Source organism: Chrysemys picta, chromosome 13 (assembly GCF_011386835.1).
Source record: "Chrysemys picta bellii isolate R12L10 chromosome 13, ASM1138683v2, whole genome shotgun sequence".
Taxonomy (NCBI): domain Eukaryota; kingdom Metazoa; phylum Chordata; order Testudines; family Emydidae; genus Chrysemys; species Chrysemys picta.
The window spans coordinates 18876679-18902446 of NC_088803.1; the positions used below are offsets into that span (position 1 = coordinate 18876679).

The 25768-nt window shown below is 52.0% G+C and overlaps 1 protein-coding gene across 5 annotated transcripts in view; it reads right to left on the bottom strand.

The window, feature by feature from the left end:
- LOC135975277 (uncharacterized) overlaps window positions 1-25768 on the bottom strand; it is a 259450-nt gene that overhangs the window by 219551 nt on the left and 14131 nt on the right. The window contains exons 3-4 of one of the 5 annotated variants that reach the window (XR_010592204.1): window positions 15429-15522; window positions 13041-13940 (exon numbers count right to left, since the gene is read on the bottom strand). The exons of 2 other annotated variants lie outside the window; for them this stretch is intronic. The gene's annotated coding sequence lies outside the window, so the exon portion shown is untranslated. Of the gene's footprint in view, window positions 1-13039; window positions 13941-15288; window positions 15523-25768 lie in introns of those variants that run through there. 2 more of the 5 variants (XR_010592206.1, XR_010592203.1) reach the window with 2 other exon arrangements.

Sequence of the window (25768 nt, forward strand, 5' to 3'; positions counted from 1 at the left end):
GAGTACTTGTGGCACCTTAGAGACTAACAAATTTATTAGAGCATAAGCTTTCGTGGGCCACAACCCACTTCATCAGATGCATATAGAGTGAAACATATATTGAGGAGATATATATACACACATACAGAGAGCATGAACAGGTGGGAGTTGTCTTACCAACTCTGAGAGGCCAATTAAGTAAGAGAAAAAAAACTTTTGAAGTGATAATCAAGGTAACTCAGTACAGACAGTTTGATAAGAAGCAAGTGTGAGAATACTTACAAGGGGAGATAGATTCAATGTTTGTAATGGCTCAGCCATTCCCAGTCCTTATTTAATCCTGAGTTGATTGTGTCTAGTTTGCATATCAATTCCAGCTCAGCAGTCTCTCATTGGAGTCTGTTTTTGAAGTTTTTCTGTTGTAATATAGCCACCCGCAGGTCTGTCATAGAATGCTTATGCTCTAATAAATTTGTCAGTCTCTAAGGTGCCACAAGTACTCCTGTTCTTATTGTTGATAAATGCAAAGTAATGCACATTGGAAAACATCCCAATTATACATATAAAATGATGGGGTCTAAATTAGGTTTCAGGGTAGCAGCCGTGTTAGTCTGTATCCTCAAAAAGAACAGGAGTACTTGTGGCACCTTAGAGACTAACAAATTTATTAGAGCATAAGCTTTCGTGGGCTACAACCCACTTCTTCGGATGCATCAAGTACTCCTGTTCTTTCTAAATTAGGTGTTACCACTCAAGAAAGAGATCTTGGAGTCATTGTGGATAGTTCTCAGAAAACATCCACTCAATGTGCAGAGGGATTCAAGAAAGTGAACAGAATGTTGGGGATCATTAAGAAAGGGATAAATAAGACAGAAAGTATCATAATCATAGAAATATAGGACTGGAAGGGACCTTGTGAGGTCTTTTAGTCCAGTCCCTGCACTCAATGCAGAACTAAGTAGCAAATATAATCCCACTGTATAAATCCTTGATCTGTCCACACCTTGAATACTGCATGCAGTTTTAGTCACCCCATCTCAAAAAATGGATTGGAAATGAAAAATATGCAGAGAAGGGCAACAAAAATGATTGTGGTATGGAACAGCTTTCATGAGGAGAGATTTTAAAAGACTGCAATAGTTCAGTTTAGGATGACTAGGGATGGAGATATTATAGAAGTCTATAAAATTGGACACTCAGATCAGCAACACCTGCTGTAGCTACCAGCAGGGTTCAGCCAGTGGGTGGGCTGGGGAGACGGGTCTAGAATGGACATACAAGGATCTACTTGGCTTTAGAGTGGCTGTGCATTGATCTAGAATGACTCTTCGTGTGGATATGGATAGATCTAGAATGGAACTGCCTCAATCAAAATGAATCTAGCCTGAATTTACATGTATTTAGTTGAACGTTCATGCATCTAGAATGGCTCTGCAATGCGTGCAGGTGGTGACGCGCAGGTCTACATGTATCTGGTGGACTCATCCCGCCCCCTCATCCATTAGATATCCCAGCTGCACGACAGGGATCCAAAGTGAAACAGTGCAATGGGTGAGGTTGGACTTTATCAATAAGTGTTTGATAAAAGAGGGGAATATTCTTAATGACACAGGTTCGTGGAGAACAGGCCGTGTTCAGTGACCCTGCTGTCATCCTTGGGGGCCGGTAAGAGTCTGGTAAAGTCTGCGGCGGACCGAGAGATTGGTGATAAAGAACAGGGAGGATGTCTCACGGCTATGGACTGATCTGGGTGGCCTGGTGAGCTGGGCTCAATCAAACAGACATCTGAAACCAATCAAATGCAAGGTCAGACATCAAGGGATGTCGCTCACGCCAACTGGACGGGGGCTGTATCCTGAAGAGCAAGGACTCTGAAAGGGACTTAGGGGTCATGGTGGAAACTGACCCAGCATGTGCTCCCAGTGCGATGCAGGAGCTAAGCGGGCAGACGCCGTCTGTGGGAGTATACACCAGGGGATATCGAGTAGGAGCGGGGGGGCGGGAGGGGATGTCACCTCTGGACATGGCCTTGGTGAGACTGTACCGGGAGACTGTATCCAGCTCTGGTGTCCACCCCTCACTCAGGAAGTTGGCAAGTTGGAAGGAGCAACCAGAGGAAGTCAAGGTCTGGAGCCCCAGCCTGGCGGGAAGAGCTCCAAGGGGATCGATCTCCTGAGGTGATTGGAGGCAAAGAGGGGACTCGGCCCCCATCTGTAGGAACCTCAGTGGGGAGGGGGTTTCTGAGTTCAGGGGGCTCTTCGACCTCGCTGGCTAAAGCAAGACGAGACCAGGTGGCCGGGAGCTTGAATCAGCAACAATCCAGTTGGAGCTAAGGTGCAAATCAAATCAAGTCGAGTGGCCTGTGAATCTAGGTGCAGAAAAGCCCAAGGGCGTTTCTCACACTTATAGGAAGGGTGGGGAGCAGCGTTAGCCACATCCGCAGCCAGGCTGACTGGGCACCAGAGGAGGGAGGAAACCCCTCCCCACTGATGTGGGCATGGCTGTGACTTCTCCCAGGGGCATTTCCACCCCTGGTCCATCCAGGTGGGGGTTTCCAGGAAACCGGGTACTGCCTTTGTGGTTGCCAGACCCTGCCCTCCCCTCCCAGGTCCATATAACCTCCAGGGCTGAGGCAGAGGCTCTGTGTCTGTCCCTAGATGGCTCTGAGGATGCAGCTCTTGATCCTGGTCCTGCTCCCTGTGGCCTTTCTCCTGCCCCCCGGGGCTCAGCTTGGTGAGTTGGTCCAAAGTGGGCTCAGGGGGGTGGAGGAGCCCCAGGGAAGGGGAGCCCCCAGAGATCAGGGATGGATGAGTGCACAGGTCCAGGTGGGAATCCATAGATATATAGTGGGATGGGGATAGAGTGAGGGGAGAGCTGGGGTGCTGAGGGCTGATCTGGAGAGAATGGAGGGGGAGGCCGGGTTGTCTGGGTCCACAGGCCGATCAGGGCTCCTGATTAGGGGTAGGGTTAGGGCTGGGGTCCTTGGTTACACTCTCCGACCTCACATTGTCTCAAAGCAGATGATTTTCACCCCTCCCCATCTCCCTGCCAGGGGAGATCATCGGGGGATGGGAAGCCCGGCCCCACTCCAGACCCTACATGGCCTATGTGCAGATAGCAACGTGGAGAGAGGTGAAAACATGTGTGGGGGGGTCCTGATTCGGGACGATGTGGTGCTGACGGCAGCTCATTGCAACGACAAGCAGGGGTAAGAAACCCACCCATCCCGAGTCCTCCAAACCCCACCCTTGGAGCCGGCAATGTGCAGGATGCCCAAAGACCCAAGGGAGGAATGAATCTTTATTGGGTGGGCTCTGACTCAGCTAGGTGGGACCGGGGGCCTAGATCTGGAAAAAGGGGTAAACAGTGAGGTGGTAAAATTTGCAGATGATACAAAACTACTCAAGATAGTTAAATCCCAGGCAGACTGCGAAGCGCTTCAAAGGGACCTCACAAATATAAAGTAATGCACATTGGAAATCATAATCCCAGTTAGACATATAAAATTAGCTGTTACCACTCAAGAAAGAGATCTTGGAGTCATTGTGGATTGTTCTCTGAAAACATCCACTCAATGTGCAGCAGCAGTCAAAAACGTGAACAGGGAATCATTAAGAAAGCAATAGATAACAAGAAAGAAAATATCATATTCCCTCTATATAAATCCATGGTACGTCCACATCTTGAATACTGCATGCAGATGTGGTTGCCCCATCTCAAAAAAGATATATTGGAATTGGAAAAGGGTCAGAAAAGGGCAACAAAAATGATTAGGGGTATGGAACGGCTTCTGTATGAGGAGAGATTAAAAAGACTGGGACTTTTCAGCTTGGAAAAGAGACAACTAAGGCACTATATGGAAGATAGGTCCATCAATGGCTATTAGCCAGGATGGGCAGGGATGGTGTCCCTAGCCTCTCTTTGACAGAAGCTGTGAATGGGCGACAGGGGATGGATCACTTAATGATTACCTGTTCTGTTCATTCCCTCTGGCATTGACCACTGTCAGAAGACAGGATACTGGGCTAGATGGACCTTTGGTCTGACCCAGTATGGCTGCACTTATGTTCTTAAAATGTCGCAGCCCCCAAGAGCAGTATTCCTGAGTGAGACCCACCTGGGCCCGTCTATCACTGTGCATACGCCGCTGCCCCTAAGGACCCCTGCTTTCCCCTTAACTTTTCTAGCTACATCACTGTCAAGCTGGGAGTCCATAACCTTAGACTGTGGGAATGGCGCCAACAAGAAATTCCTGTGCATCGCCGGATCCCCCACCCGCAATATGACATGTACTCCTTTAACAATGATGTCATGCTGCTGCAGGTACCAGCAGGAGCGCCGCCAGCTTTTCTGCTGCCCTAGGCGGCGGAAGGTCCCGCCCCGAAATGCCGCCCCCACAGAAGCGGCGGAAGGTCCCGCCGCCGAAATACCGCTGCTGTCGCTGCCCCCCAAATTGTAGTGCCCTAGGTGACCACCTAGGTCGCCTAATGGGTTGCGCCGGCCCTGGGTACCAGCCCCCCCATCACTCAGCCCCCTGTGACCATACACTGCTGCAGGTATCACCCCCATCCCATCATCTCACCCCCAGTGACCCCACACTGCTGCAGGTACTGCCCCCATCCCCTCACCCCGCCCCCAGGGACCTCACACTGCTGCAGGTACCGCCCCTATCCCATCACCCCGCCCCCAGGGACCTCACCCTGCTGCAGGTACCGCCCCTATCCCATGACCCCACTCCCAGTGGTCACCTCCTGCTTTGCTTTCTTCTTGGATTGGCACATCCACGACTGACTTTCTCGCTGACCGCGAGCCTCGTGTCCTGTCTTTGTAGCTGGTGCACCGAGCCAGGCTCAAAGAATGGGTGGGGCTCATCCCCTTGCCCAGCACCTGGCAGGGCGTGCACCCCGGGGCCATGTGCAGTGTCGCCGGCTGGGACCGGATGTGCGCTCGCAGTGCAAAGGGCTCAGATGTGCTCCAGGAGGTGGACGTGGAGGTGCTGGAGTATTATGTGTGTCTGAGGAATCCTGACCAGATCTATCGTTACTATAACGCCTCCACTATGCTTTGTGCAGGGGATCCGAAACAGGGCAAAAGTTCCTTTAAGGTAATGCCCTGACATAGGGCCTGCTTTGCAAAGGGGCTGTGCTTCCCCCTCCCCCCCATCTCCCTGCCACCAGCTATTGCTCCGGGGGCCTACAGGAGTTAGGACCAGGTTCAAATCCAGATCCCGTCGGCTCCCTTGGCACGCCCAACCAAACTCAGGCTAGGGAAGCAGGTGGTTTGTCTCTGAGCTGAACCCTGGGGCTGACCTGGCGGTTTGTAGCTCACCCCCATGTCGGCCGGTCGAGTGACTGTTCGGGGGATATCCTCATCCTCACCCTGCCAGCTGAGTCTTGTTGGAACTGCAACCTGTCCTGTCCGTGCTAGCGCTGTCCTGTGTTTGTTACCCCGGGCTGGCCGCCTTCCGTTCCAAACCCACCTGCTCCCAGTGCCGTCAAGGCCCCTGGGAGATCGTCAATGGGATGGGAACTCAGCGCCAGCACCTATAGCCTGTTTCCAGCATCCCCACCCCCCTGCACATCCGCATTCATTGCACTCAAGGCTTCATCGCCCTGTCGTGAATAAACATAAATTTACAAAAAAAATGCTGGCCCTGGGACTGAAAATTCAACCTGAGCCTCAACCTCCAGAGCCGACACTGGGTTGGCCCGGGCCCGGGAGGGAGTTCGCCCTGACAGGGGAAGGCTGGGACCCAGGACACCTGGGTTCAGTGCTTGCAGTGCAACAGGGAGCTGGTGGGTGCAAGGGGGAAACGCCTCCCCTCAGGGCAGGAGGAGCCTCGCTGGCTGGGACCGAGATGCAAAGGGAATTACCTGCGCCGGACCTGGGGCTGGGATCCCCACGCCATGGACTGGCATGGCCTGCTCAGTGCTGCCCTGGGCACGGGGGCATGCGGGGCGGTCGGGAAGAAGAGGCTATGTCCAGACTGCACCTGCGCCCCAGCTGATTGTGCTTCACAGCCCCACAGGGGGTCCTGGTGGGAGGGGCGTGTTGTAGGACATTCCCCAGGATGCTGCAACCTCCTTGGGGGGGCCGGGCTGGGATCGCCACAGCTCACTGGGGGGGTTGGCTTCTGGGACAAACATGGGACAGGATTGACAGAGTCTCTTCTAGCCACAAAAAACCCATCTATCCCCATCTTCATCCATCAGTCCCCATCTTCATCCTCATCTATCTATGTACCTACCCCATCCAGCTATCCCCATCCTCATCTATCTATCCATCTCCATCCATCTACCGCATCTCCATCTATCCAGCTATTCCCATCTTCATCCTTATCTGTCTATCCATCCCCTATCCTAGCCTCATCCATCCATAGGCGGCGAGTTATATGGGTCCGTGGTGCCTGGGCATCAGGAACATTCCTGGCCCGGGGCCTGGCTCCAGCAATGTTTGAGGCTGGTCTCTCCCTCAGCCCCGCCTTCCGCCCCCGGGCGCTCCCCTCCGCACGTCCCCCACCCACCACCGGCAGCGCAGTGGAGCTGAGCAGCTTCCTGCCTGCTTGTTCCATGTGGCTGCTGGCCCCTCCCTGCGGCCCCTGGGCAGGATGGGTCTGTGTCCACGCGCGCTGCTCCCACCCCAAACGCCCTGCGGCCAGTAGGAAGCTGCGAGGGCAGTGCCTCGGGGCATAGGCACCAACCTTCTCCAGCGCCGGTGGGTGCCCGTGCCCCCCGCCCCTTTTCCGGCCCCTGGTCCCGCCCCAACTCCACCTCATCCCGGCCCTGGCCCCGCCCCCATTCCAACCCCATCCCCAAAGTCCCCGCCCTAACTCCACCCCCTCCCTGCCCCTATTGGATCCCTTCCCCAAATCCCTGCCCCGGCCCCGCCTCTTTCCCCAGTGCGCCACGTTACCCCTCCTCCCCCCTCCCTCCCTGCGCTGGGAGGGAGGGGTAGAAGCAGGACACAGCATCACGCTCACGGCAGAGGCGAAGGCGGAGGTGAGCTGGAGCAGGAGGCGGGGCGGGGCCACGGGGAGCTGCTGGTGCGTGCTGAGCACCCACCAATTTTTTTTTCATCGGATGCTCCAGCCCTGGAGCACTCACGAAGTCAGCGCCTATGCCTGGGGGTAGCAGCACACAGAGGCCCCCCAGCCCACCCTGCCTAGGAGCCCCAGGTAAGTGCTGCACCGTCCCACTCCCTCCCAGAGCCTGCACCCCCACCCCTTTCCCACAGACTCTCTCCCACTCCCGAACCCCCTCCCAGAGCCTGCACCAGCACCCCCAGCCCAGAGCCTGCACCCAAGCTCCATCCCAGAGCCTGCACCCCTCACCCTCTCCTGCACCCCAGCCCAGAGCCTATACCCTAGACCTCCTCCCCCCACCCAAACTCCCTCCCAGAGCCCAACCCCTGCATCCATCTATCCCCATCCACATCTGTCTATCCATCCTCATCCCCATCTATCTAGCTCTCTCTCTAGCCTCATACACACCTCTATCCAATGATATCTCTGTTGTTCCCCCCTCCCTGTGTTATGTTATCTCTAGGGGGTGCCAGCTCCCATCTGGCCCCAGTGGGGTTGGGGGGTAGGGGGGCTGGCTGGCTCAGGGGAGCGGGGAATGGGACACGGGGCTTTTTCCCTATAGGGGCACCAGCCCCATTCTGCCCACAGGGCAGGGACTGGCTGGCTTGGCAGAGCTGATAATTAGAGACACTCTTTCCCCCCATGGGAGGGGGTCTGTGGGCAGTGGGGCTGTCACAGATGGGGGGATCCGGTCTCTCTGACCCACATTGCTCCCCCAGCTCACACTCACCCCACAGAGCATGGGACAGCTGAGAAGGAAGAAAGGAACTGAGACAGCCGAGCCCCCGCCGGGCCGGTGCAAACCACACCCTGAGGTTTCCTTCCCCCCACCCCTCTGCCCCCGGCAGGTCTGTACAACCTTTCAGGGCTGAGGGAGATGCACCCTCCCTGAGCTTGCACTGAGGATGCTGCTGTTCCTGCTCCCTGTGGCCTTTCTCCTGCAAGTCCTGCTCCCCCCCCCCCCGGGGCTCAGGCTGGTGAGTCCCGGGGGATCGGGGTTGAGGGGTGGAGCAGATCAGCCTCGTAGGGAACAGAGTGTTCAGGCACTGGCCCAGCCTCAGCGGAGCGGCATGGGAGCTGGAGGAGACCTGGGTGGGATGCTTCTGTCCTCCAGTCCCATGGCCCCAGCCAGGGTCGTCTCCTCCTGCGCTGGCCCCAGATGCAGCATGGCCAAGTCCCATCCTTTGCCCCTGCTGCTTGACCGAGGAGTAACTGCTGGCCCTGTGGTGGACCAGCTGGTGAAGTCCCAGCGGGCAACGGGGTGCTTTGCTAGTCTGGCGCAGCAATGGAGTGGCCAAGAAGGCTGGGCTCTGGGAGACAGGGGTGGCTTATGCCTTCACAACCATCGGCTGGGTGTATGTGACGGGTGCCCCTCTATGTCAGTCCACAGGGACACGAGATCTTTTGCTCAAGCTGTAGCAGCTGATGGTTTAGCTGGGGAGGTCCCCAGGTCAACCCCCAGCAGATGAAAGCAGCTGCCCGGCGATGGAGAGATGGAGGCGGGTTGCCACATCACAGACCTGCCTCCGTTCCGGCCCTCGGAGACCCTCTCTGCTGACTTAGCTATAAAACGGGGAGGGGGTGCATGGGACTAAAAACAACAGCTGGCAGAAAGATGTGAATTTGGGGTCTGCTCTTCCCCAGCCCTGCCCATAAGGAGTCACCCTTTGAGATGATTTCCCAGACCTTGATCAATGAGAGCAGAGGGCTCTGGCACTGGGTTGGTAACAGTGTCACTGCTACGGGCAGCAGGAGTGGCTTGGAAAGTTATCTCTGGAAAGAGATGACACAGGCAAATGCCACCGCCATTGTGTGAGGGATATGATTTGTAGAGTCATTGCTTGTCTGGCCAGAAGGTCCATGGGATCATTTTGTCTGGCCTCCGGTAGGAACCAGGCCAGAGACCAGCTCTCGTAAATTCCTGGCTGAGCTAGCGCAGCTCTGTTAGAAAAACAGGCCTGCTTGATTTACAAATTGCCAGCAATGGAGAATCCACCATGACCCTTGGTAATTTGTTCCAATGGTTAATTACTCTAATGGTTAAAAATTTGCAGCTTATTCCCAGTCTGAATTTGTTTAACTTCAACTTCCAGCCATTGGGTCAGGCTAGTCGGTTCCTCGGCTGGATTCTCTACCCATTATTAACTATTTGTTCCCCAGGTAGGTACTTAGAGACTGTGTTAAGCTAAATAGATCGAGCTCCTTGAGACTAGCATGACAAGGCAGGTTTTCTCATCATCTAATCATTCTTGTGGCTTTTCTCTGACCCCTCTCCAATTTACCAACATCCTTCTTGAATTGTGGGCACCAGAACTGGGCACAGGATTCCAGCAGCAGTTGCACCAATACCAACTTCCAAGTGAAAATAACCCCTCGACTCCTATTGGAGATTCCTGTTTCTGCACCCCAGGATCATGTTAGCTATTTTGGCCGCAGCACCGCACTGGGAGCTCAGGGTCAGCTGACTCTCCACTGTGATCCCAAGTGTTTTTCTGAGTCACTGCCAGGGCCAGCTCCAAGCACCAGCTTGGCAAGCAGGTGCTTGGGGCGGCCACTCCGGAGAGGGGCAGCAAGTCCAGCTATTCGGCGGCAATTCGGCGGACGGTCCCTCACTCCGGCTCGGAGCGAAGGATCTCCCGCCGAATTGCCGCCGCAGATTGCGATCGCGGCTTTTTTTGTTTTTTTTGACTGCTTGGGGCGGCAAAAACCCTGGAGCCGGCCCTGGTCACTGCGTCCCAGGATCACACTTTTAATCAAACTTAAACAATAGAATCCGAATTAAAATTTATTAAATATTTTTGATGTTTTCCTACATTTTCAAATATATTGATTTCAATTAAAACACAGAATACAAAGTGTACAGTGCTCACTTTATATTATTTTGATTACAAATATTTTCAGTGTAAAAATGATAAACAAAAGAAACAGTATCTTTCAGTTCACCTCAGACAAGTACTGTAGGGCAATCTCTTTATCATGAAAGTGCAATTTACAAATGTAGATTTTTTTTGTTACATAACTGCACTCAAAAACAAAACAATGTAAAACTTTAGAGCCTACAAGTCCATTCAGTCCTACTTCTTGGTCAGCCAATCGCTAAGAGAAACAAGTTTGTTTACATTTATGGGAGATAATGCTGCCCCTTCTTATATACAATGTCACCAGAAAGTGAGAATAGGCGTTTGCATGGCACTTCTGTAGCCGGCATTGCAAGGTATTTACGTGCCAGTTATGCTAAACATTCATATGCCCCTTCATGCTTTGGACACCATTCCAGAGGACATGCTTCTATGCTGATGACGCTTGTTAAAAAAAAGATGTTAATTAAATTTGTGACTGAACTCCTTGGGGGAGAATTGTATGTCCTCTGCTCTGTTTCACCCGCATTCTGCCATATATTTCATGTTATAGCAGTCTCAGACGATGACCCATCACGTGCTGTTCATTTTAAGAACACTTTTACTGCAAGGTACTAATATGAGATTTCTAAAGATAACTACAGCAATCGACCCAAGGTTTAAGAATCTGAAGTGCCTTCCAAAATGTGAGAGGGATGAGGTGTGGAGCATGCTTTCAGAAGTCTTAAAAGAGCAACACTCTGATGCAGAAACTACAGAACCCAAACCACCAAAAAAGAAAATCAACCTTCTGCTGGTGGCATCTTACTCAGGTTATGAAAATGAACATGCGTCGGCCCGCTCTGCTTTGGATCGTTATCGAGCAGAACCCATCATCAGCATGGACACATGTCCCCTGGAATGGTGGTAGAAGCTTGAAAAGACATATGAATCTTTAGTGCATCTGTCACATAAATATCTTATGATGCCGGCTACAACAGTGCCATGTGAACGCCTGTTCTCACTTTCAGGTGATATTGTAAACAAGAAGCGGGCAGCATTATCTCCTGCAAATGTAAACAAACTTGTTTGTCTGAGCGACTGGCCAAACAAGAAGTAGGACTGAGTGGACTTGTAGGCTCTAAAGTTTTACATTGTTTTATTGTTAAGTGCAATTATTTTTTGTACATAATTCTACATTTGTAAGTTCAACTTTCATGATAAAGAAATTGCACTACAGGACTTGTATTAGATGAATTGAAAAATACTATTTCTTCCGTTTTTACTGTGCACATATTTGTAATAAAAAATAAATATAAAGTGAGCATTGTACACTTTGTATTCTGTGTGATAAATGAAATCGATATATTTGAAAATGTAGAAAACATCCAAAAATATTTGAATAAATGGTATTCCATAATTCTTTAACAGTGCGATTAATCGTGACTAATATTTTAAATTGCGTGATTAATCGAGATTTTTTTAATTGATTGACAGCCCTAATTTTAATCCATCCCCTGTCTCTCTGCCAGGGGGGATCATTGGGGAACAGGAAGCTGTGCCCCACTCCAGACCCTACATGGTCTTTCTGAAGATAAAAAAAAGGTTTGAACCTGTGAATACCTGCGGCGGGTTCCTGATCTGGGAGGACGTGGTGGTGATGGCAGCTCACTGAAGTGGAGGTAAGGACACACACACCCCTCCCCCGTTCACCAAGGGATCGGCTCAACCTCTACAGAGTCACTCTCGGGGCCTCAATTCTCGGTGACGATGCTGCTCCAGCCAGCCGCTCCAGTGCCATCACAAAGCCATGGATAAGATGGATCCCATGCACCGGGGAATACCACAGCCATGGGGATACCAGGCAGCCTGGCACCCCCTAGAGGGGAAAGGCTGTGTCCCATTCCCTGCCCCCCCAGCCACCCAGTGCCCTCAAGGTCCCCCAGATGCTATGTGTCATGCACTATGGCATTATTCAGAAAGGGAGTTCAGGGCCGGTCATTCCCAAAGTGGTCAGAGTCCGGAAGTCCTGCCCCCCCTTCCCCGTCACTGCAGCACCGAGATGGGGAGATGGGAGGGGCTCCAAGGGGCGATCCGGCTCTCGGGGTGTTCTCAGCACTGACACCTGGCTGGTCTCCATATGTTCGTGTAGCAGACACCATAGTGCTGGGGCCCACAACATTTGGAAGAAAGAATCAAGCAGGCAAAAAATTGGAGTGAGGCTCTGGATCTGCCACCCCAAATATAATAAAATGACACATAATAAAATGACACAAAAGAATGACATCATGCTGCTGCAGGTACTGCCCCCATCCCATCACCCTGCCCCGAGTGACCTCACACTGCTGCAGGCACAGCCCCATCCCATCACCCCACCCCCAGTGACCTCACACTTCTTCAGGTACCGCCCCCATCCCATCACCCCGCCCCCAGTGACCTCACACTGCTTCGGGCACTGCCCCCATCCTATCACCCCGCCCCCAGTGACCTCACACTGCTACTGGTACCGCCCCCATCCCATCACCTGACCCCTCTGCACTGGCCCTGGGGCTCTGAGCCTTGTCACTGGACACGAAGGGGTTAACCAGGGGCTGTGTCAATGTCCCGGGAATGGGGCGCGGGCCCTTTAAATCCAAGCCGCACTCCTCTCCCTCCTCCTTTCCCGGCCTAGAAAGCTGCGCATGCGTGTCCCCGGCCTCGCCCGGCACCTCCAATGCCGACTTCGCCCAGGAGCTGGGCTCGGCCCTGGGGCGCCCGGCCCTACTGCCCCTGCCCCCCTGGGCTGGGGCGGGCCATCATGCTGCTGGAGGGCCAGCGGGTGGCGGCAAAACGCGCACTGAAGAGCGGCTACTACTTCGTGTACCCCGACCTGCCTCTGCCCTGCGGGACATCGTGTCCTGAGCGGCTGATCCCAGTGCCCTGGGGACTCCCTGTTCTGGGGGATCACCCCACTCGGAGCTTCCCCAGAGACCCCTAATCTCCGGCTCCCCCGGCCCAGCTCTGAGCCTCCTGGCTGTCTTAGCCTGAACTTTGTGGGGTCCCTCATGAGCCCGCCCCAGTGTCCCCCCAAAACTCCCCAGCCTCTTGCTGTGGGTCACCCTGTTCTTAGTCTCTCTGGAGGGCGGGGGGCGGGGGGTCGCTTGGTCAATGGTGGTGCTAGGGCTGAGGGGAAATTGTTTGTGTGTGTCGGAGGCGGGATTCAGAGGCTGCACTATCCTCATACAGTCAGTGCTGCCCTCAGTGCCTGTTGCTCCCAATACAGTGGGAGAGACCAGGCAGGGAATGGGAGCCAGGTGTCCGTGAGGATAGTGCAGGGGGGTCTGACAGGTTGTAGGATGGGGTGGGGGAAGGGGAGCCAGGTGTCTGGGATGGTCGTGCAGGGCGCTTATGCTGAGGGAGCTCTGCAGATCCCAGCACAAAGATGGGAACGGGACCCAGGCGTCCAAGAGGGCAGTGCAGGGCCTTCACCACTAGGGGGTCCCCCAGTTCCTAGAGGAGGGATGGGGAAGGTGCCCGGGAACAACCAGGGGGCTCATGTACAAGCTGAGAGGGCTGAATCAAGTGCAACCTAGGGCTGGCTGGGCTCTGGGGACAATAGAGTAGCTCCCTGGCCTGGAGTGTGGGTCTGGGTCCCCCAGGGTGGGGCTCTATAGGTTATTCCTGTGTTGGCATAACTGCCTCCATGCAAGCGGTTGTACCGGTATAATTGTGTAGGTGAAATCATGTCTCTGACCCAAATAGTTATACTGCTACTGAATCCGGCTGTAGTTCTGGTCTTTATTTTACACCTCAGAAAACAGTGAAGAAGGAGTCCCTGAATGCTGCCCCCTGTAAAATACAACTGTTGATCTGTTGCTTTAGAACACGTTGGCTGACACATCTTTGAACTGTCCCGTAGGGTCTCTCACAATCCCTTGTGTGTTTCATTTCACTTCTCCTGATGGACATTTCTGCTGGCATCATTGTTTTGTGGAAAATTTATATTCCACAAATCCCCATTTTCCAGCAGGAAACCCTGGTTCCAATGTTTCCTCATAAATGATCTGGGAAAGGGGGTAAACAGGGAGGTGGCAAAGTGTTAAGATGATACAAAATTACAAGGGTAATTAAGTCCAAAGTAGACTGCGAAGAATTGCAAAGGGATCTCACAAAATTGGATGACTGGGCAGGAAAATGGCAGATGAAATTCAATGTGGATAAATGCAAAGTAATGCACATTGGAAAACATAATCCCAACTATACGTATAAAATGATGGGGTGTAAATTAGCTGTTACCACTCAAGAAAGAGATCTTGGAGTTATTGTGGATAGTTCTCTGAAATCATCCACTCAATGTGCAGGAGCAGTCAAGAAAGCAAACAGAATGTTGGGAATCATTAAGAAATGGATAGATAGACAGAAAGTATGATAATCATAGAAGTATATGACGGGAAGGGACCTTGGGAGGTCTTTTATTCCAATCCCTGCACTCAAGGCAGAACTAAGTAGTAAGTATAATTTCACTGTACAAATCCATTATACACCCACACCTTGAATACTGCGTGCAGTTCTAGTCACCCCTTTTCAAAAAATGGATGGGAAATGAAAAAGGTGCAGATAAGGTAAACAAAAATGATTAGGGGTATGGAACAGATTTCATGAGTGATTTTAAAAGACTGCAATTGTTCAGTTTAGGATAACTAGGGGTGGAGATATGATAGAAGTCTATAAAATTGGGAATAAGTGAATAAGGAAGTGGTATTTACCCCTTCCCATAACACAAGTGTAATACAAAGAGAGAGCCTGAAGCATGGGGCCTGGTACAAGGCCAAGTCAGGCCCTGTTATGAAGCAGAGGCTTTCTTGCAGGAACAGGAACATGGCAAGAACAGAGCTGGCATTGCAAAAACACACACACTCCTAGGTATTCATGTAAACACATTCCAGATGGGTGGTACCGGAACACCCCGATACAAAGTTAAGGTGTAAACACACGTCCCAAAAATGATACAGGGACACACTGACCCCTCTTAAGGTGATTCTGACAGGGCGATGGATAGAGATGTTTTGATAAAACCAACAGGTACAAGGAAAAGGGTGGTGTGACATTCTCCTCTGGTGTTGTCTGGACCCTGGGAGCCAGCCTTACCCTGCTCTGCTGTGAGAACCCCCACTCCTGGGCTGTTCACGCACAGCCTCTGGCATGTAAGCTGCTCCCAGCTACTTGCAAGCGAATGACACTAGCCAATATCTTTGGTCCCAGACACAACCCTGGGAACCTCCGTCTTGCAGTGTCCAGTTATGCCCGCTGGATGCTGCAAGCTTATATAAGTTCATCAATTTAACAAAGAAATTGATATGTACCAACTTGTTATCCCAAGGGGAGCCTCTGACACGCTTCAAACCATTCAGGTAGAATAAAGAAACAAATTTATTAACTATAAAGATAGACCTTAAGTGATTATAAGTCAAAGCATAACAAGTCAGATTTGGTCAAATGAAATAAAAGCAAAACACATTATAAGATGATCTTAATACTTTCAATGTCCTTACAAACTTAGATGCTTCTCATCACAGGCTGGCTGATTACTTTTCAGTCAGGCTCTCCCCTTTGATCAGCATTTCAGTCGCTTGGTGGTGGTAGTGTCTGTAGATGTAGAGAGAGAGACAGGATGGCAAATGTCTCTCCCTTTTATCGTGTCCTTTCTTACCTCATGGCTTTGCCCTGCCCCCCACCTCCCACCCCCCTTCAGAGTTAGGTGAGCATTACTGAGTCTCTCCAAGCAACGTTGATCTATTTCCCTGGTGTGGCCTCATGAAGGTGAGTCATCGCATTGTAGCTCCCTTGCTGGACAATAGCTGTTGATGGGTTGGCTACTTTCCTTGCTGTTGCCTCTGGGGAGCTGATATCTGTCTGATTCCCCAATTTACCACATATTTTAGTGACCACCATACAACAGAATTCTCATAACTTCATATGTGTTAATGATAAACATATACGGCTAGAGAAATGACTTTCAGCAGATCATAAACTTTCCCCTGATACCTTGCAAGGCGTGTTTTATATGTGAGATCACGATTATATGAAAATGAAGATTATGGGGGTTACAATACAAGAGGGGTCGAAGAGGGGGTGTCTGTCCAGCCGAGGGGGGAACAGAAAGTCCCACTGCTCACTGAGCTGGTCTACTGTAACACAGATACATGTATTAGTGTACTACAAGGCACTGATACAGTGCTTTTTCGGCAATAAACCTGGCCAGACGCCTTTGCCACTGCACCGAGTCTGTGGTCTACTTGGGCAGTTTGATCGGAGGCTGCTGTACGGGCTACCTGGGCAGAGCCCATGCAGTGCGCAGAGAGAACAGACACATAGCCAATAACTGACAACAACAAGAACTAGGGGTCACCCAATGAAATTAATAGGCAGTAGGTTTAAAACAAACAAAAGGGAGTATTTCTTCACACAATGCACAGTCAACCTGTGGAACTCTTTGCCAGAGGATGTTGTGAAGGCCGAGAATATAACAGGGTTCAAAAAAGAATTATTTAAGTTCATGGAGGATAGGTCCATCAATGACTATTAGCCAAGATGGTCAAGGATGCAGCCCCATGCTCTGGGTGTCCCTAGCCTCTGTTTGCCGGAAGCTGGGAATGGGCGCCAGGGGATGGGTCACTCGATAATTGCCGTGTTCTGTTCATTCCCTCTGGGGTACCTGGCATTGGCCACCGTCGGAAGACAGGATACTGGGCTACATGGACCTTTGGTGGGACCCCATATGACTGTTATATTCTTACCCCCATCCCCATCAAGGCACTAGTTTCAAATGAACGGGGAACTAGGAGGCCACATTTCCCTGGTGCCTCTGACAGTCTGGACCTGAAAACAATGGAACGTTGTCTTTTCACTTAAACTGAAAATAACTGAACTCCTGTCCCCCTTCCCCCAAAGGTCGCTGGTGTGAACCCCTGAGGACAGCATTTGGGATGCAGGGAGATAAAGTGATGGGGAAAGATCATGCTTTGGAAAGCCACATGGCAACAGCTGTGTAACATCTGAAGCCCAGCACAACTGGCTTGGTATTTCCAATTTTTGGTGCCTGAGTTATTGGAAGTCTTCCCCTCTAGGGGACGCTGGCTCTGATCTGGCCCCCGGGCAGGGGTTGGCTTGCTGAGGGGAGCAGGGAGTGGGACAAAGGGCCTTTCTCCTCTGGGGGCACTGGCTCCCATCTGGCCCCAGGGTGGGTACTGGCTGGCTTGGGGGGGGCGGGGAATGGGATACCGGGCCTTTCCTCTCTAGGGGGAGCTGTCTCCCCTCTGGCTCCAGGGCAGGAGGCTGTCTGGCTCGGGGGTGGGGAATGGGACACGGGACCTGTCCCCTTTAGGAGGTGCCGGCTCCCATCCTGCTCCAGGGCAGGGACTGGCTGGTTCAGGGGGGTGGGAAATGGGACACGGGGCTTTTCCCCTCAAAGGAGTGCTGGCTCTGATCCAGCCCCAGGGCAGAGGGCTGGCTGGCTCAGGGGGCTGAGAATGGGACATGGGGCCTTTCCCCTCTAGGGTAGCTCGGTGCTGCTGTCACTATTCTAAGGGATAAATTCTGCCCTCCCCTAGCTCTCCTGTTGATGTGAGCTGTGGGCAACTCTAATCAGTGCCTGGTGAGACAAAATGCCCTGATCCCATGTGTGTGATAGAGGGTGTGTGTGGCTCTGATCTCCAGATACCAGTCGCTCCCCTGAACAGTGTGTATGTGATGCCCAGGGTGTCTCTGACCCTCTCCTCCCCCAATCACATGGTCAGAGACAGACACCTCCACTGCTCCTACTGGCTCCACTGGGTTTATCAGCCCTTTCCCCGGGGGTGGGGAGACTGGGTGTCCTAAACCCTAAGCCTCCCACACCAGGATTCAAACACATAGAGCAAGGAGCATTACTGGTCCAGCCATTCCTGCAACCTGCCTCCCCCAAAAGTCAATCCCGGATGCTCCGAGCCAATCCCCTCCTAGGCCTGGTCTACACTACGAGTTTAGGTCGAATTTAGCAGCGTTAAATCAAATTAAGCCTGGACACGTTCACACGGTGAAGCCCTTTTTTTCGACTTAAAGGGCCCTTTAAACCGGTTTCTTTACTCCACCTCCGACGAGGGGATTAGCGCTAAAATCGGCCTTTGCGGGTCAGAATTGGGGTAGTGTGGACGGAATACGACGTTATTAGCCTCCAGGAGCTAACCCACAGTGCTTCATTGTGACCGCTCTGGACAGCATTCTTAACTCAGATGCACTGACCAGGTAGACAGGAAAAGCCCCGCGAACTTTTGAATTTCATTTCCTGTTTCCCAGCGTGGAGAGCACAGGTGACCACGCAGAACTCATCAGCACAGGTAACCATGATGGTAACCAGGATTGCAAAAGAGCTCCAGCATGGACCGAACGGGAGGTACGGGATCTGCTCACCATATGGGGAGACGAATCAGTGCTAGCTGAACTCCGTAGCAGTAAACAAAATGGCAAAATATTAGAAAAGGTCTCAAAGGCCATGAAGGATGGAGGCCATAACAGGGACGCACAGCAGTGCTGCGTGAAAATTAAGGAGCTAAGGCAAGCCTACCACAAAGCCAGAGAGGCAAACAGAAGGTCCAGGGCAGAGCCGCAAACATGCCGCTTCTACGCGGAGCTGCATGCGATGCTAGGGGGTGCAGCCACCACTACCCCAACCAGGCCAGTAGCACGTAGTCTGGAATCATTGCATAACAAAGCATGGCAGCGTATGGTCCCGGTGTTTGCTGGAATGCAGACAACATCCATTCCTTATCTCTCTTTGTTATCCTCAGAAGAGTGATATCATTCACGGTCACCTGGTTGAAATGGGGTGATTTTATTAAGAGGACATTCAGAGGTGCCCGTTCCTGCTCGGCTGAACAGAAATGTTCCCCGCTGTTAGCCACGCGGTAGGGGGGAGGAGTGAAGTGATCATCCCAGAGAATTGGGGTGTGTGTGTGTGTGTGTGGGGGAGGGTATTTGGGTTTGTGCTGCATGTTAACCCGGAAACCGCAGCCCCTCCTTTTACATTGCAAACCCATTTTAAATGGCCAACCCAACGGGTGCTTGGTATGGGAAATGAAGGCGCTACTGTTTGAAACCATTCCCACATGTTAAAAAGGTTAAAAAAGCCAAAAGACCGTGGCTTACCATGGCTGCCTGCAAGCCGAAATCTGGTGCCTGGCACTGCGTGAGTGATCTCTCACACCAAACCGGCAGGCCCTCAATATAAGAGGAAAAATGCGACCTTGTAATGAAAGCACATGTGCTGTGTAATGTGAACAGCAAAATTTAACGTGAAAGAGTGTACCCATTGTTCTCTAAAATGTGTCTTTTTTAACCACCTCTTCCGTCTCCTCCACCAGCTGCAAATGTTTCTCCTTCGCAGAGGCTAGTGAAGATTAGAAGGAGAAAATGGTGGACTCAGGATGATATGTTCTCGGAGCTCCAGATGTCCTCCCATGCTGACAGAGCACAGCAGAATGCGTGGAGGCAGTCAATGTCAGACTACAGAAAAGCACAATATGAACGAGAGGAGAGGTGGCAGGCAGAATCGTGGGCTGAACAGAGCAAGTGGCGGGCTGAAGATGATAGGTGGCATCAGCTTGCAGACAGAAGGCAAGAGTCAATGCTCCGGCTGCTGGAGCATCAAACTGATATGCTCCAGCGTATGGTTGAGCTGCAGGAAAGGCAGCAGGAGCAGAGACTGCCGCTACAGCCCCTGTGTAATCAACAGCTCTCCTCCCCAAGTTCCATAGCCTCCTCACCCAGATGCCCAAAAACACGGTGGGGGGGCCTCCGGCCACCCAGTCACTCCACCCCAGATGATTGCCCGAGCATCAGAAGGCTGGCCTTCAATAAGAGTTAAAGTTTTAAACTGCAGCGTGTCCTTTTCCTTCCCTCCTCCCCCACCCATCCCGGGCTACCTTGGCAATTATCCCCCTAGTTGTATGATGAATTAATAAAGAATGCATGAATGAGAAGTAACAATGACTCTATTGCCTCTGCAAGCGGTGCTGGAAGGGGGGAGGGGAGGGTGGGGTGGTTGGTTTACAGGGAAGTAGAGTGAACCGGGGGGGGGGAGGGGCGGGGGCGGAGGGCTCATCAAGGAGAAACAAACAGAAGTTTCACACCGTAGCCTGGCCAGTCACAAAACTCGTTTTCAAAGCTTCTCTGATGCGCACGGAGCCCTGCTGTGCTCTTCTAACCACCCTGGTGTCTGGCTGCGCGTAATCAGCGGCCAGGCGATTTGCCTCAACCTCCCACCTCGCCATAAATATCTGCCCCTTACTCTCACAGATATTGTGGAGCGCACAGCAAGCAGCAATAACAATGGGAATATTTTTTTCGCTGAGGTCTGAGCGAGTCAGTAAGCTGCGCCAGCGTGCTTTTAAACGTCCAAATGCACATTCCACCACCATTCGGCACTTGCTCAGCCTGTAGTTGAACAGGTCCTGACTACTGTCCAGGCTGCCTGTGTACGGCTTCATGAGCCATGGCGTTAAGGGGTAGGCTGGGTCCCAAGGATCATGATAGGCATTTCAACATCCCCAACGGTTATTTTCTGGTCCGGGAAGAAAGTCCCTTCCTCCAGCTTTCGAAACAGACCAGAGTGCCTGAAGACGCGAGTATCATGTACCTTTCCCGGCCATCCCACGCTGATGTTGGTGACATGTCCCTTGTGATCCACCAGGGCTTGCAGCAGCACTGAAAAGTACCCCTTGCGGTTTATGTACTCGGTGGCTTGGTGCTCCGGTGACAAGATAGTGATATGGGTTCCGACTATCGCCCCACCACAGTTTGGGAATCCCATTGCAGCAAAGCCATCCACTATGACCTGCACGTTTCCCCAGAGTCACTACCCTTGATATCAGCAGGTCTTTGATTGCCCTGGCAACTTGGATCACAGCAGCCCCCACAGTAGATTTGCCCACTCCAAATTGATTCCCGACTGACCGGTAGCTGTCTGGCGTTGCAAACTTCCACAGGGCTATCGCCACTCACTTCTCAACTGTGAGGGCTGCTCTCATCCTGGTATTCTGGCGCTTCAGGGCAGGGGAAAGCAAGTCATAAAGTTGCATGAAAGTGCCCTTATGCATGCGAAAGTTTCACAGCCACTGGGAATTGTCCCACACCTGCAACATGATGCGGTCCCACCAGTCTGTATTTGTTTCCCAGGACCAGAATCGGTGTTCCACGGCATGAACCTGCCCCAGTAACACCATGATTTGCACATTGCTGGGGCCTGTACTTTATGAGAGGCTATGTCCATGTCAATTTCCTCATCACTCTCGTCGCCGCGCTGCAATCGCCTCCTCGGCTGGTCCTGGTTTTGCTTTGGCATGTCCTGGCTCTGCATATACTCCAGGACAATGCGCGTGGTGTTCATAGTGCTCATAATTGCCGCGGTGATCTGAGCGAGCTCCATGATCCCAGTGCCATGGCGTCTGGTCTGAAAAAAGGCGCAAAACTAGTATCTGATGGAGGGAGGGAGGGGCTAGTGACGACCTGGCGTACAGGTACAGGGAATTAAAATCAACAAAGGTGGCTGTGCATCAGGGAGAAACACAAACAACTGTCACCCAGAATGGCCCCCCCAAAGATTGAACTCAAAACCATGGGTTTAGCAGGCCGTTGATTTCACGGAGGGAGGGGGAAGCAAATGAATACCAAACAAATCTGGTCCATCTATTTTTTACATCTTAAGCTGGCAGCAGACAGTGCAGCATGACTGATAGCCCTCGGCATCTTCTGGGTGCTTGGCAGAAGATACTGTACTACGATTGCTAGCCATCATCGTCAAGATGGTTCAATAGGACTGCCGGCAGGACTGAGTCTTCAGGAGACAAAGCATGTCTGCCCAGGTGCCTCTGATTGAACTGCAGTATGATGACGATGGATACCAATTGTAATACACCATCTACTGCCAAAAGGCAAAGGGCTGCTGCTGTGTAGCAATGCAGCCCCATGTCTGCCAGCACCCAGATAGCCGATGACGGCTACCAGTCATACTGCACCGTCTACGGCCAAAAGGCAATTAGCTGCTGCTGTGTAACAATGCAGTACCACGTCTGCTGGCACCCAGATGACATATGGTGACGGTGAGCTGAGCTGAGCTGAGCGGGCTCCATGTTTGCCGTGGTATGTTGTCTGCACAGGTAACCCAGGTAAAAAGGCGCGAATCGATTGTCTGCCGTTGCTCTGACGGCGGGGGAGGGGCCTGACGGCATGTACCCAGAACGCCCCACGACACTGTTTTTGCATCTTCAGGCATTGGGATCTCAACCCAGAATTCCAATGGGCGGCAGAGACTGCGGGAACTCTGGGATAGCTACCCACAGTGCAACGCTCCAGAAGTCGATGCTAGCCTCGGTACTGTGGACGCGGTCCACCGACTTAATGCACTCAGAGTATTTTATGTGGGGGGACACACAATCAGCTGTATAAAACCGATTTCTATAAAACCGGCTTCTATAAATTCAACCTAATTTCGTAGTGTAGACATACCCCTAGCCTGGAAGTCAGGTCAGCAACAGCAGCTGTAGCTACCAGCAGGCTCCAGCCAGTGGGTGGGCTAGGGAGACGGGTCTAGAACGGACATACAAGGATCTACTTGGCTTTAGAATGTCTGTGCATTGATCTAGACTGGCTCTTCGTGTGGGTATGGATAGATCTAGAATGGAACTGCCTCAATCAAAATGAATCTACATGGATGTAGTTGGGCATTCATGCATCTAGAATGGCTCTGCAATGTGTGCAGGTGGTGACGCGCAGGTCTACATGTATCTGGGTGGTTCCATCCCGCCCCCTCATCCATCAGATATCCCAGCTCCACCACAGGGATCCAAAGTGAAACAGTGCAATGGGTGAGGTTGGACTTTATCAATAGATGTTTGATGAAGGAGGGGAATATCCTTAATGACATGGGTTCGTGGAGGACAGGCCGTGTTCAGTGACCCTGCTGTCATCCTTGGGGGACGGTAAGAGTATGGTAAAGTCTGCGGAGGACCCAGAGATTGGTGGTAAAAAACAGGGAGGACATCTCACAGCTATGAACCGATCTGGGTGGCCTGGTGAGCTGGGCTCAATTAAACAGACATCTGAAACCAGTCAAATGGAAGGTCAGACATCAAGGGATGTCGCTCATGCTGACCGGATGGGGGCTGTATCCTGAAGAGTGAGGACTCTGAAAGGGACTTAGGGGTCATGGTGGAAACTGACCCAGCATGAGCTCCCAGCGCTAAGCGGCAGACGCCGTCCGTGGGAGTATACACCAGGGGATATCAAGTAGGAGCTGGGGGAAGAGGGTGTCACCTCTGGACGTGGCCTTGGTGAGACTGTACCAGGAGACTGTATCCGGTTCTGGTGTCCCCTCAAAACTGGATGTTGGCAAGTTGGAAGGAGTAACCAGAGCAAGTCAAAATCTGGAGACCTGGCCTGGTGGGGAGAGCTCCAAGGGGATCGATTTCCGGAGATGTTAGGAGGTGAAGAGGGGACTCGGCCCCCATCTGTAGGAACCTCGGTGGGGAGAGGGTTTCTGAGCGCAGGGGGCTCTTCGACCTCGCTGGCCAAAGCAGGACGAGACCAGGTGGCCAGGAGCTTGAGTCAGAGAAGGTCCGGTTGTAGCTAAGGTGCAAATGCTGGCCTTGAAATTGAGCGGCCAGGGAATCTAGGTGCAGAAAAGCCCAAGGGCATTTCTCACACTTATAGCAAAGAAGTTGGCGGGGGACAGTGTTAGCCACATCCGCAGCCAGGCTGGCTGGGCACCAGAGCAGGGAGGAAACCCCTCCTCCCTGACGTGGGCGTGGCTGTGACTTCTCCCAGGGGCATTTCCATCCCTGGCCCATCCAGGTGGGGGTTTCCAGGCAGCTGAGTACGTGCCTTTGTGGTTGCAGGTCCTGCCCTCCCCTCTCCTGTCCTGGTCCGTATAACCTCCAGAGCTGAGTCAGAGGCTCCGTGCCCATCCCTAGTTGGCTCTGAGGATGCAGCTCTTGATCCTGCTCCCTGCGGCCTTTCTCCTGCCCCCCGGGGCTCAGGCTGGTGAGGACAGAGGTGGGGCATTGGGGCCCATGGGAAGCAGAGGGGACAGATTTAACTATCAGTCCCAGAGGAGCATTGGGTCCGAAGTGGGCTTGGGGGGGAGGGGGGAGCCCCAGGGAGAGGGAGCCCCCAGAGAGATCAGGGATGGATGAGTGCACAGGTCCAGATGGGAATCCATAGATGTATAGTGGGATGGGGATAGAGCGAGGGGCCGATCCAGGGGAGAGGAGGGGAGAGCGGAGGTGCTGAGGGGCTGATCTGGAGAGGAGGGAGCGGGAGGCTGGGCTGTCCGGGTCCACAGACTGATCAGGGCTCATGATTAGGCGTAGGTTGGACCTGGGGGCCTTGGTTACATTCTCCAGACACAGGTTGTCCCAGACCATGTGTTTTTCACCTCTCCCTGTCTCCCTGCCAGGGTAGATTATTGCGGGATGGGAAGCCCGGCCCCACTCCAGACCCTACATGAAAATAGCAACATGGAGGGGGGTGAAAACGTGTGGGGGTTCCTGATTCAGGATGACGTGGTGCTGACGGCAGCTCATTGTAATGATGAGCAGGGGTAAGAAACCCACCCGTCCCCGCCCCCCATGAGCTGCCCAGCCCCCCACCCTGGGACTAGATGGGAGCTGGCAATGTGCAGGATGCCCAAAGACCCAAGGAAGGAATTAATCTTTATCGGGTGGACTCTGACTCAGCTAGGTGGGATAGGGAGCCCACATCTGGAAAAAGGGGTAGACAGGGAGATGGCAAAATTTGCAGATGATACAAAATTTCTCAAGATAGTTAAGTCCAAAGCAGACTGTGAAAAGTTACAAAGAGATCTCACAAAACTGGGTGTCTGGGTAAGAGAACAGCAGATGAAATTCAGTGTTGATAAATGCAAAGTAATGCATATTGGAAAACATCATCCCAACTCTACATAGAAAATGATGGGGTCTAAATTAGCTGTTACCACTCAAGTGAGAGATCTTTGAGTCACTGTGGATAGTTCTCTGAAAACATCCATTCAGTGTGCAGTGGCAGTCAAAAAAGCAAACAGAATGCTTGGAATCATTAAGAAAGGGATAGAAAATATATTGCCTCTATTTAAATCCATGGTACGCCCACATCTTGAATACTGCGTGCAGATGTGGTCACCCCATCTCAAAAAAGATATATTGGAATTGGAAAAGGTTCCGAAAAGGGCAACAAAAATGATTAGGGGCATGGAATGGCTTCCATATGAGGAGAGATTAATAAGACTGGGACTTTTCAGCTTGGAAAAGAGACGACTAAGGGGGGATATGGTTGAGGTCTATAAAATCATGACTGGTGTGGAGAAAGTAAAGGAAGTGTGATTTACTCCTTCTCATAACATAAGAACTAAGAGTCACCAAACGAAATTAATAGGCAGCAGATTTCAAACAAACAAAAGGAAGTACTTCTTCACAGATGGCACAGTCAACCTGTGGAACTACTTGGCAGGGGTTGCTGTGAAGGCCAAGACTATAACAGGGTTCAAAAAATAACTAGATAAATTCATGGAGGATAGGTCCACAAATGGCTGTTAGCCAGGATGGGTAGGGATGGTGTCCCTAGCATCTGTTTGCGTCAAGTCCCCCCCTCAGCCTTCTTTTCTTGAGACTAAACGTGCCCAGGTGGGTTTTTTTGTTCGTTTTTCAAACTTTCCTCATATGTCAGGTTGTCTAAACCTTTTACCATCTCTTCTGGGCTCTCTCTACTTTGTCCACATCTTTCTTGATGTCTGGTGCCCCAAACTGGACACAGTACGCCAGCTGAGACCTCACCAATGCCTAACAGAGGGGGACCATTACCTCCC